This window comes from Malurus melanocephalus, unplaced genomic scaffold (assembly GCF_030028575.1).
Source record: "Malurus melanocephalus ecotype Western Australia unplaced genomic scaffold, MMel_1.1 scaffold_270, whole genome shotgun sequence".
NCBI lineage: Eukaryota > Metazoa > Chordata > Aves > Passeriformes > Maluridae > Malurus > Malurus melanocephalus.
This window is the reverse complement of record NW_026623502.1, coordinates 887595-899946: the sequence shown is the minus strand read 5'-3', so window position 1 is coordinate 899946 and position 12352 is coordinate 887595.

Below are 12352 nucleotides of genomic sequence, written 5' to 3'. Positions count from 1 at the left end.
ACTCCTCCATCTGAACCAGGTGCTTCTATGTGTCTATTTGCTTTCACCTAAGAWAAATACTCCCCTAAAACTCTTTGAATTTTCAGTGCCAGCAAACTGGCTCCATTTCTGTTAAAGTGAAGTCTTAATAGGGCAGCTGAGGGGTTTTAAATCTATAATTCTCAAAGTTTTSGTTCAAAGGTTACATGTGCTCCTCTGGCATTATTCATCCCTCRTGACAACAAGGCTCATGCACACTCCTAAGATTACAGAGACCTGTAACCACCCTTCCCAAAGCACGTGAATCAAGTTATGCTAGAAAGCAAGACAATTTGTTCTTAGACCATTGCTTGGTCCTTTAGCTCTTGTTTTCCAAATGTGCATTAAAAACATACCATTGAAGAAGCATTTTTTGTTTTGTTTGACTAYTTATTGTCCAATGAAATAACTTCTGATAAATTCTGGTAATAGTTCCTCCTTTCCTAGTAACACCTTTTTTCCTAGTAATTTTAGTTTGCTCATCCTCATTTTCCTAAAATGTTTATTGCAATAAAAGKTTTTCCACATATTTATCTGGCATAAAATAATGTTGCTCTCTGAATGTTCAGCAAGTTAAGACAAAATGAGTTTTTTTGCTGAGGAAAATGGAATTAAAAAAAAAAAAAATCTAAGTAAGACTCCAGGTGGGCCTGCTGGGTGTTTGCTTGGTAATCAGTGCCTGGAGTTGTTGCAGCTGTGACTTCTTCCKGCCTCTAGGCTTCTTTATTCCTGAGTAGATTTGGCTGTGGCTCCTGAGCAGATYCCAGTCCTTGCTCTTGTGCTGCCTTTACTGCTGATGTCTCAGGTGGCTGTCATGTTCTTCATCCTGTCACCCTTCCTGCCCTCAGTCTGACGTGTGAAGCACACAGTAAGTGCCATCAGAGTGAAAGGAATTGTCTTCTAGAGGGTGCACTGTGACCAGTGCCTGCTCAGCCTTAGGGCTCTCCATGCAGCTGAATAATCATCAATTATATTTGATGATAATAATAATAATCAGCAATACATTGTTTAGTGTTTTCTGCATGGAAAAATAACTTAGCTATTTTCAAATGTTTAATTTTTCTCCATTATGGGAGACGTCATAAGTGCTTTGCCCTCTCTTAGCCTGTTGTTAAGGTTCCAGTCTTATGGACAAGTATGTAAGGCTTTAAGTGTTGGTATGCAACAATCTCCAGTAAGTTTTAGGAGGCTGCTCACAGGATTAACAAAGTTTACTGTATGAACATTRGTAAAGGACTTTGTACTGCCTACACTGTGGGCTTTAGCCGAATTTAGAGAACTGAAATAAAGTGCAGTGCTTAAGATCAGATTCTTTTTAATGTCTTGGATCCAGTTTAAGAGCTATTCAGGATTATACTAAAAAAATCAAGGAAACCTAGATGAAGCTAAGGACAAAATCTTCAGAAGCTCAACAATCTTTAAAGGGAAGAACATTGTTTCTAGTGATGTTAACCTGATGGATCCCACTGTGCTTTAAAAATAAAAAAAAAAAAAAAATCAGGTGATAACAGATTTTCGATTAGTAAATTAACAGCTCTTACTGTTATTAAGTTGAGGTATTACATGTTTATAGTATCTTGAGAACCATATTTTTAGTATCATATGCAATTAGATTTTATACAAAACCTCTTCTTTTTCTCACACTTTTCAAGGAAAATTCTCAGAAACAGAGGGGGAAAAATGTAGACAGAAACTTTTGTCATGATTTTTAAGGGTATGTAAGTTTGTGTGCTTTATCCCTGTCTGCTTTATAATTTTGTATAAGAACCTCTGTCTCTGTTTGTTTTGAATCAATAAGGAACAAACTGAATTTTAGGATTTAAATACAGTGTCCAGACCCCTGGCCATTAAGATATACTTTCATTATTAGTTCTGTTTTTCCCAGGCATGATATTTTTCTAGGTTGAGGAAGAGTTAATTAGGGAAGACATTTAGAATAAATTTTTGTGGTTGCTGATTTTTGAGGACAACTGCAGCAGTCCATATTTCTTGTAGATATTTGCAACAATTTGATAAACCTCTGGAATATTTTCTCACCACAAGAAAAATTTGCCATTCAGAGAAAGTCAGAAGGATAACCACAATTATCCCAAATCAAAATAATCTAGCTATATGAAGAAAAATCAAGAGCTATTCAAATAAAACAAAATCCAATAAAAATCTCAGCTCACTGCATGTGTAAATATTTACGCCAAGGGCAATGATTTATGCTCAGTTTCTTTGTAACCTTACAACCGCATTTTCTTTTCTCTAGTTCTCCTGTTCACACAGCTAATATTTCTTCTTGCAATATTACTTATTACTACTTCAGTAATTGAATGTAAAAAATCAACTGCAGCTCTAGTATATTACATGTCAATACATTTGGTGCTTGCACTCATGACTGGTGAGAGGCTGATAATTTTAGTAAGCTTGGCCATTTGTGAACAATTTAAAGAGCTTTTTCTAAAAAAAATACATGAAGCATTGATGTTTTGCTCACTCTTATATATSAAATCTCATGTCTTTAGATATCTTAAATTGTATTTTCAATAATTATCATGAGTAGATACCAAAAATGTCGGGATTACAGCTTAACAGGTGTCAGTTAATACCATGCTTGAGTGCTGCAAATAGCCCAAAGAGTATATTCATGCCTAATTGTCTACACTGCAGAGCACAACAGCTGCCACTTGTAGCAGATGCATCATCTGACTGATGATGTTCTGCAATGTGTCGACAGGGATTTGTGGTGCAGCTGATTATACATGATTGTATTTGGCATAGCTGCACGCCCTTAATAGACACTGTTATCATTGTTCAGTGAACATTGGAATACTTTAGTCAGCTGTTTGTTATGCCAGCTATAAGGAACTATGGGCCAAAAATTTTCATTAGGTTGGCTGTTTACTGGACTATGTAAAATGAATCATTGACCTTAATGAACTGGTGTCCACATGTCAAAAATAGGCTGCAGTGGGTGGAAACAACAGCATTGGCCAGAAGTCTTTATACAGAGAATGGAAACTCTTCTAATCTTGATGGGTAATTCCACTAGTATTGGGCTAACAAATAATTAGGTTATAGTTCTAGGAATCTGCAACATCTGCACTGCTGCTACCTGTGTGGGTTTGTGTATAAAGCTCTCATTCCTGTGAAGATCTTTGCAGCATGACTGTGGTTGACAGGCACTCATTTCCCAAATCTTTTTCATGGCATTATTCAGAGAGAGGGATGGAGAGAGAGAAGAAGGAAAAAAAGGAAAAAAAAAAAAAAGAAAAATTATTTTTAGCATCTAACTTTATCTAACAGGACTAACTTTGTTACCTGGTTATAACTTTAAAATTGTATCTTATACTCAAGGAAACGAAGACCCCTTGAAGGTATACAAAGCATTGACTGATTAAAAAAAAAAAAATAAATAAATAAAAAGAGAGTGGTAGAATTTAAAGTTTTCTAGAGTTTAAAGGAAGTTTGGGAAATGCAGGGAGAAAAAAGTAAAATTATTACCAGCTTTGAGATTTGTAAGAGAGTAAACTCATATTTTTCTCATGTGTCTTCATCCAGATKCTTGATTTTCCTGAAAACTTAATCACCAATCATTTCCTGGAAAAATGATTAGAAAGCACAATGATTTACCCAACACGAGTCTGACTTTTTTCCCCCTCTCCTATTACCCCCCTATTTTTTTTTCAAATCAGTGACTTCACTTAGAGCTAATGTAAAGAGTTCATTAACTCCCTAGGTTTTCTTGATTTCTTCTTCTTTCTATGGCAGCTTCCATCTCTAAAATCAATATAAAAGAGAGGGTCTACAATATTAACCTCTACTAACCTAATAAGGAAGGAGTTCCATTCATAGAATCTGCTACAAAACAAAATTCCAGCAGAGTACTGAGACGTTAGATGAGCCACTTTCAAACTGTTCAGTACCTCTCTTACAGTTTTCAATAATCAGGAAGGAGAATTCGGACCTTATTATTCTTCACYGCATGTAAACTCTTTGGATCTATTTCTCTTAACTTAATGGGTGAAAGAAAAAATAAAATGGATCTAACAATTTATTTTTTCCTGTAAAATTTCTCCAGTAAATTTTTAAGAAGAGAAAATATTAAATCACTTCTGGTTGAATTATGAAATAATTGAATTATCGTATTTCATACCAGAAAGAGGTGGGGAAGTTTGATTTTGAAACCCATGGTAGRTAAGAGCAAGTTTGCAGCTCCTTCTGATAGGTGTCTTGGATAGATCTCATGCCACAAAGAGTCTGATTTTCTGATTCCCAGAGACAGATAGAAATAATCTCTTTAAATTAAAAAAAAAAGAATTTTTATGGAACTTGTCAGCTATGAAGGAGGMAAAAATAGTGGTGGGTATTTAGAAGCAAGCTACTGAATGCTGATGAAAGAAAGCTTTTCAAATTAAAAGAGAGATTAATTCTAGGATTATGGCCTGAACTGTGTGAATTCTCATGATCTAAGTTAATAAAGTTGAAGTCTTATTAAGTCATAGACCTCTACATCTTGTTCATCATAAAAGGCAGGAAGTCCTCTGTAGAACAGATGTAATGGAAAGGCATCAAAATTATGTTGGCATTTGGAGAACACGATGCTCTGCTACACCATGATGTTTAATTAGAATTAGTTTGGAAAGCTCCCTCATACACAAATAAGTTGTGTGAGTCAAAGCAAGATCTCATGAAAAAGGACACCTTTTGCATCTGCTAAAGTCAGTGATGCAAACCAAGCATCATAGTAGGAAAGAACTTCATATTTCAGAAATCCAGTCCTGGGAAGGTATGAAAAACTTTCAAAATTATTCAAATGTCTTTTTTTTTTTTTTTTTTTTTTTTTTTTTTTTTAAAATTTTTTTTTTTTGAGGGCATAATTGACAAAGCCCATATCATGCATGAGTTTTGTTTAAATTCTGAATGGAAGACAAATTTCCATTTAGTAGATGAGTCTGTCATCCAGGAAGTACTAGCTGGTAATTTACAGGAAATTCAATGGTTTAGGTGGAACCATGGAAACCAAATTTTCTCTGCAAGGATGAATTTAATTAAGTTGCCTYTTGAAAAATTTTCTGCATTTTAATAAGCACCAAAATACTGAAGTAATCAAAAGTGGGCTAAACACACATGCTTACATTAGAATTCATAGACATTGCACTAACACATGGAGTACAGATGTGTGTATATGTTTAAGTATTTGAGTGTTTGTGTATATACATATATATATGCATATATATCAAAAAATCTGTCAGYGATATATCAAATTCCAAGCAGTCAAAAAGGTGAACTGTCAATTCCATGTCTTAAACTTGTTCTTAGCATTGTTTCTACCTTAAGTAAAATTTTACAGATTGTTCTTCATACTTTACATAAGTTTCATCAGGACACAAAAAGTCTTCATTTGGAGCATCATTGTTCTTAGACAGTTTGCTTTTCTCTCATTGTGTTTTATCTTAACAATGACAGGCACGTGAAATATTCAGATTCTACRTACTAATTATTATGTCATAGAATAAAACCCTTCAGTGTTATCTTAATAGAGCTGAATAGAGTTAACAGCTGTGTACAGAGCTGGCTACAGTTTGACATTCTTAGCTGTAATGGGACTTCAAGACATATCAATCAAATCCACCTGACAGTCAGGGTGTAAGACAAAAGAGTGTATGATAACTGACRAGACTGGGTATCTTCAATTCCCACAGCTAGGAACTCTCATTATGTTTYAATGGTCTTTTCAGCCTGAACTGATAACTCTGAGCAGGACAGTCTATTGAAAAGAAGAGTTGGTTTTTTAAGGTCAGGTTCAACTGTTGTAAAAATATGCTGGATTCAGTGCCTCTCATGGTTAAAGTTTGTCTACCTTTTGTCATTTGCTCTGTCAGGAAGGGGTTCCAGTGGTGCATCTAGAGAGATGTGGTGTATCTGAGATTCCAGTGGTGCATCTAACCCTGTGGAGAGCAGAGAGTCAGAGCATTGATCTCCCCATTGTGACTCTGCATTTGATTTTCCACCACAATCAATACAGTGTAAATACTCAGTGCAAATACGAATTAGCACTGCATCCAAATGTGTGTGGTTCAAATTCTTCATCCATATGCACATTTTAATGATGTAAATCTATCATGAGCATTGCCTGACGGTGAGAAGCACTGAAGCTCTTTTTTTTAATGGGCCAGTGTTCTTTTCCTCCTGTTTATCTTCTGTGAAAGCTTTGACAATAACCTCTTTATTAGTGATTCCTCAAACTCCAGTTTTGCCTCAGGCCTTTCCCTTTTTTGTAGAGTTAAAGCATTTACCTACCCATCTCTTTGCTAATGTATAGTTGATAACTCAGATTTAGGGAAATCCAACTTCTTATCATGAGTGTTTAGTTTTTGTCTTTTTGTCTATTGTCTTTTTCTGCCATTATTTAGCATTACCTTCCTTTAGCCCCRCTGTGAAGACTTTCAGGATGTACATTATTAGAAGAACAGCACAGCTGTCTAGTTTTTTATTTCAGTATTTAGCTTCCTGCTAAATCTTTTATRTCTTGAAAGGAAAAAAAAAAACCTACACCCTAAACTTTTCTCTTCAAATCTATCTAAAATATTTTATTTTCCTATGAGTTTCTTCCTCAAAAACCTTGCTTATTTCTCCAGTAACACTACCTAATTTCTCAAAGTCCGTTTTAGAACTCTTTGTCTCTGAAGATCTCGATTCACCTTTTTTTAGGTTGTTTATTTTTTTTTTTAAATATGTATTTTTCCATTGCCTCCCTTTATTTTCATGCTCTACAGATAATGATTTGGTCCTTTTTTAGTCACTTTGCACTGATATCTGGGGGGTTTTATTTGTCATTCCAAATAGTTTTGGGGTTTTTTACCCTTCATCTCACRTCTTATTATGTCCCTGCTGCTGTGATATCTGAGCATTCCCAGAGGCAGTAATTGCAGTCATCAGAGATTGGTGATTAACTTCTGTTATTACATCTCCCAAGGGAATTTCAAATGCAATTCTGGCATGCTATACAGGATTGCATGCCACTTAACTTCACTTGGACTCTTCAATAGTCACTGTTTTTATCACACACTTCTCCCCKAATTCTGAAATAAAATTTTCAAGCAGAAGGTTAAATGCTTAGTAAGGACATTACCAAGGAGAACATAAATATGCGTAAATATCTTTTTCTTTTCAATGATTCTTATTCTTCATGCAATAAATGGATATTTTAGAGTCTTTTATGATGTATTTTTGATTTTTATATTCTCTGACACTTAGCACAAGACACTTAGTACCAAATGTTATAAAGAGATAAAGCTACCTTTAGATTTTTCAATCGAAATTTCAATTTAATGTTTGCCACTTACATAGGCAGAAGAAAKAGCCTTGTCTGCAGAAGGGTATCTGACTAAATTTTTCCCAAGTTATTTTTTGTTTCAGTAGGCTACAATCTTTCGGGGAACCCCCCTGCCAAATCTCCATTGCCATCACCATACCTAGCAAATTTCACAGGTTCTAAATGAATATTTATATTCAGTGTGCCCTATTTATTTTCTGGATTTTAGTGTCACAAATTTTATTTAAATCTTGACTTCTATTAAAAATCATTATTTAAATCAATTTACATTTTATATAAATACGATGTCACATTGTGCTTAGTAATCTTTTCACCTTCTCTTTTTGCCCAAACAGCATAAGTTCATTGAGACTACTATTTTCCCCACCAATCCTATATTTATACCTATCTTTCTTCTCTAAAGGTCCGTCTAGCATTTTTATTTTGGAAACTTGATGTTTTCTCAGGAACAAAAAAGGTGACATAAGATTCGGGGTTTTCACTCACAGTGATTTAGACCCTTCTAGAAGTTCTAAGATATCTTTAGGTCTCGCCTCAGGAGATGTGCATGTACCTGGATTCTTGATACGACAGCACAATGGCTTTTTGGCTGTATTTGGCACTTCTCTGATTTTTACAGCTAAGTATATTCACTGTTACGATTATAAAAGCTAATCTCCATATCCTGCTCAGATTCACTACTCCTTTCTCCCTTTTTTGGCCTTAAAGGTATTACTTTGCATTTTATGAATAAAACATATATAATGGTTGCCTGGCTCTACATTGCCGAATGATTTGGGTAACACYGAAATTTACTCTGGAGGTCTAAGGAAGCTTCAGATGGCAGAGCTGTGCTGTCGTATTTTCAGAGGCAAATTTGTTCTTCTGCTTTTAGGCATGTTCTCATACAGGAGAAGTTTAGAGTCATTTGCGCAGAATAAGCATTGAAGGCAAATTATTCCACCTCTCTTCCTTTTGGATATTTTTATTTTATTCCTCAAATACCTTTATTTACACTGCAATAGAAGGAAAGATTCAAGACTGTGCTATGGCAAAGAAGATAAATCTTCTATACCCTATGGAAAAAAAAAAAACTTTTTGTCTCTCTCAGTGTATTTTTGTCTCTCTTAGTGTATGYATTGTTGCCTCTGCAAATGACGCTCCACACTCATGCTTCTCACACAACTTTCTCTTGAGACAGGAACTAGAATTTTTTCAAACCTGTTTTGTAGAGTTACAATTGTTCTGGTTTCTGGTTTACAGAAATGAATAACAAAGTGGCTGAGCCATAATCCTCTCAGAAAATGATTCTGAATGTGTCCTTTAATATTTCCTAAATTATTTATTTGTGCATCCCACCTATTTCACAGAGAGCTGAAGTATCTCAGTGTATTCATACTGTAAGCAACACAAAGTATTTATAATGCAATTCAGAGTGGCTCAGATCTGTCACCACGTGATACATAAACCTTTTCTCAGAGGGAGATGCTGTCACCAGCATGATATCCTTTTGAGATAAGGTCAGGCTACAAACATACTTGGGTAGAACCATCATTATTAAGTTATTTTTACTCATAGTCCATTTTATATGTTCACCTCCAGTCTTTGTATCCAGCCTTTATACTTTGTCTATCATATTTACGAGAATTCATGTCCAGTTTGAATGTATGTTTTCAAAGAGAAGGTTATATTTGTATTTAAGTTTAAAGCCTTTTGCCCGCCTTTAATATTGTATAAGTAGTAAAGGGGTTTAAGATTTATGTTAAATTATTAGTTCATAGAGTTCCTMTTTGCTTGAGTTATGCCAAGTTTTAAGGGCAGACAGAGGAAATTAAAGCCTTTCTTGTGGCTTTCAATTTATCAAAGCTTTTTAGCTAAACTGCCAACCCCCTCTAACATGGAGGGGAAAAACAGCAAAATGCCTCTTGAAAACTGCCAGGAGAATTGACTGGTATATTCAAAAGGCCAATTTTCTGTGATCTGAGACAATSAAAATAAAATAATCAGTCTATATTACCCCACATTTGCCTTACATAGTGCAGGAACAATGAGAGAGAGAGGGGATTCCTGCTGGACAGAGCAAGTGGTAGAACCTCTTGTTAAGTATCAGCAAAGATGGAAGACTTCTGGCTCTAGAAAATTTGTGAACTCTTTATATACTGATTAAACTTTTGAAGGAAATTGAAACAAATCAGAATGTTCAGAAAAGGATTTTTGATGAGGCCAGACAGATTCAAATATGGAGAGGGCTAGGTTCAGCTCTTCTGGGAACGCCAAAGTCAGAAAGCTGCCTTGTGAACAGACARACTATGCCAAGTACGTCTTTATAATAATTTGGACATTTTTTAAGGGAAGGCACAGGAATGTAATACAACCTTTGCCATTTGTTGCATATGTTTTTCTAGATGGAAGTCTTTGAGATTCTTGGCATTCAACACACAAAACAAAAATCTACAGCAAGCAGTATTTAGAGGGTTTTTATATTCTATACTTCTGCACTTTAGCTTTTTGAACAACATAGTCTTGAAGGGTTTTTGTGCATTTCAGAATATCTCTGTCTTTATATCAATGCCACATGCCACCATCCCTGCAGTGCTTGTGAATACTTTGGTCRTGTTTCTATATGTGGGAGCTCAGGGATCACTAGAATTGGAAATCAATTTGGTTTAAAATTCTGTTTTCGTTTCAACAAGTAAGGCTTTATCAAGCTAAAGTAATACCTCARGCTGTGGTATTATTCAGGGAAGAAGTTCTAGCTTTCCTTGAAATAGTCTCCGGCATGTAAAGAATGGAGAAGTCTCTGAAGTGCATCACATMCTTTCAAATATCAGGACAGATCTGATGTCAGCCAGACTGGCACCTCTGTGAAACAGAAAGAAAATGGTGCTGCAGGCTTACCAGAACAAAAATAGAGCAATCTCTAACCCCAAATGTCTTGGTAGGTTTAACTCCAAGCCATGGTTATTTAGRTTCCCATCACTATCTGGAAGGTAACAGAGGATGTTTTTTGTCACTTTTAGTGAAAACTGAGAGTAAAGATCCTGATAGTAGTGAACCATTAAAAAAAGCCAAGGCTGCAAAGACCTACACAGTCAAAGTATCAGTACACAGGGGAATGCCACAATTAAATGGATGGCATAAAAGGAAGAATTTCTAAAATACTGGGTTCGAATAATTTTCTATCACATGCACAAAAAGAGGACAATTTGTAGGCCCAGAGAGGCACAAAATCTGAAAGACACTTAGGATATGTTTATCCATTTAGAGAAGCCTCTTTAAGTGTTATTAAGAAAAATGTTAGACTTCTGTAGAATTATAAAATAGCCTGACGTGGAAGGGATGTTAAAGAACATCTAGTTCCCACCCCCTGCCATGCACAGGGACACTTTTCACTAAACCAGGTTGTTCAGAGCTCTATCCAACCTGGTCTTGAACACTTCCAGGGATGGRCCATCCACAACTTCTCTGGGCAATCTGTGYCAGTGACTCAGAGCCCTCACATTAAAGAATTTGTTCCTAATATCTAATCYAAACCTACCATATATCAGTTTGAAACCATTCCCCTTTTCCTGTAATGTTCTTACCTCCTCTTGTAAAACATCTCTGCCCAAAATTAATTGATATGGAAGTCTGGGCATGTGATTTRAGATCCTAGAACAGAATAAATGACAGCATTTTGTTGGAAGTCAGAAAAACTGTTTATGACCACTGTATATTCTGACTATCTGAAATAATAGACAAGAAATTGTAGATTGAAACACCTACCACAGAAAGAACCATTCTTCTGCCCAGAAATACTCAATTCACTTCTAAATAGGAAGTAGCATTGCCTCCTTTACTTGCATCTAAAAATTTGTTTACTATTCTTAATTATAGTTGGCTGTCTGCTCTTAAAATCAAGTATGGCAAAACAGCAGTGCAGATCCCCAAAGCAATAGAACCTCTTTATGGGAATTATGAATTGATGATGGCATGCTGCATTACAGTGACTTTTAAAATTTCTGTTAGTGGTCTGTTGCATGCATTAGCTTTATGCAGGATATTTGAAAACATCCCATCCATCTTATCAAGGCAAGAATATCCATTTCAGCAGAGTTTTCACTGTGCAATCCGTTGCATGTAGTAGTATCCACAAAAACATTTTCCCTGCTGAGAGCATGAGCATTCACTTCACGCTGCTCAACCAACCAATTCTCTGCTGTSGGACCAGCTTACATCTCAGGGAATACCTGCTGAGCAGCTGGAGGGAGTTTGTCATGCAACTCCAGGAAAATGTGGGTTGTTTTTTCTTTAAGATTCTGAACCAATGGCTGCGTGTCACAGATTGACATCGCAGATCTGTGCTCATAGAGAAGCATTAAGCTGCTGGTTCACTGTGACGAGTTTCTTGGAAATCATTTACAGGACTGTTGATCTTCACACATTGTCATCCTGCTCTTTGCTGTCCCCAGGTATTTGTCTTGCTGTTAAAATGAGCCTTCAGAATGCCATGTGTTTTGTCTGAGCATTCTGAGGAGCACTGAAGCCTTTTTTCTCCAGGGTCCAGTGTCTAAAAGGTTAGACTAGGACACAAGAAAACATCCTCCAAGAGATTAAGGTGTAGGAAAAGGAATATGGCAGCCTCAACTTTGCTGTCACAGAGGAGACAGCCCAGATATTGAGAGACTCCCACTCTGTGTTGACCAGCACAAAAGGATCACATGTAAATGTGCACAAAYTATCAGATTATCAGCTGCTATAAATCACACATGACATTTTAAAATGAAAAGCTGTTCAGTATAAACAGATATCTATACTGACAAGAGATGAAAGTTGAGAGAGTTTTCTCTGTTATTTGATATTTTCTTCATTGTTTTCTCACCTGATGTTTTAATCCACAATATTTTGAAAAATTTARGTTGAGGGAAGAAAACTGTCAACAGATGGCTATCAAATATTCTTGGGCTATGACTGTAGGCACAATAAATAGCGGATGAAGTTGTTTTGTTTTTAATGSTTAGGTTTCAATTGTTTTTATTTTTCCTTGTTCTA